Here is a 1,052-nt window from a genome sequence, read left to right on the forward strand (position 1 = left end):
CAGTAATACATGTGGTAATCGAATAAATAACAGATAATATAAATAACAGATCATGGGAATAAGTGCTTTAGACATAAACATAACATTAAGGAAGAGGAGTCCCTGCCCCGAGGAGCTTACAATCTAATTGGTAGGTAGGGAGAACGTACAGAGACAGTAGGAGGGAGTTGTATTGTATTGTATGTCTTTATTTATATAGCGCCATTAATGTACATAGCGCTTCACAGCAGTAATACATGTGGTAATCCAATAAATAACAGATAATATAAATAACAGATCATGGGAATAAGTGCTTTAGACATTAAGGAAGAGGAGTCCCTGCTCCGAGGAGCTTACAGTCTAATTGGTAGGTAGGGAGAACGTACAGAGACAGTAGGAGGGAGTTCTGGTAAGTGCATCTGCAGGGGGCCAAGCTTTATGTGCCATGTGTTCAGAATAGCCACAGTCCTATTCATATGCTTCTTTAAGCAAGTGTGTCTTAAGGTGGGTCTTAAAGGTGGATAGAGAGGGTGCTAGTCGGGTACTGAGGGGAAGGGCATTCCAGAGGTAAGGGGCAGTCAATGAAAAAGGTTTAAGGCGGGAGAGGGCTTTAGATACAAAGGGGGTAGAAAGAAGACATCCTTGAGAAGAACGCAAGAGTCTGGATGGTGCATAACGAGAAATTAGGGCTGAGATGTAAGGAGGGGCAGAAGAGTGTAAAGCTTTAAAAGTGAGGAGAAGAATGGAGTGTGAGATGCGGGATTTGATCGGAAGCCAGGAGAGGGATTTCATGAGGGGAGATGCTGAGACAGATCTAGGAAAGAGTAGAGTGATTCTGGCAGCAGCGTTTAGGATAGATTGTAGGGGAGACAGGTGAGAGGCAGGAAGGCCGGACAGCAGGAGGTTACAGTAATCAAGACGGGAGAGAATGAGGGCCTGAGTCAGAGTTTTAGCAGCCGAGCAACAGAGGAAAGGGCGTATCTTTGTTATATTGCGGAGGAAAAAGCGACAGGTTTTAGAAATGTTTTGAATGTGAGGGGCAAATGTGAGAGAGGAGTCGAGTGTGACCCCAA

The sequence above is a fragment of the Ascaphus truei genome, chromosome 1 (assembly GCF_040206685.1).
Source record: "Ascaphus truei isolate aAscTru1 chromosome 1, aAscTru1.hap1, whole genome shotgun sequence".
In the NCBI taxonomy this organism is placed as follows: Eukaryota; Metazoa; Chordata; class Amphibia; order Anura; family Ascaphidae; genus Ascaphus; species Ascaphus truei.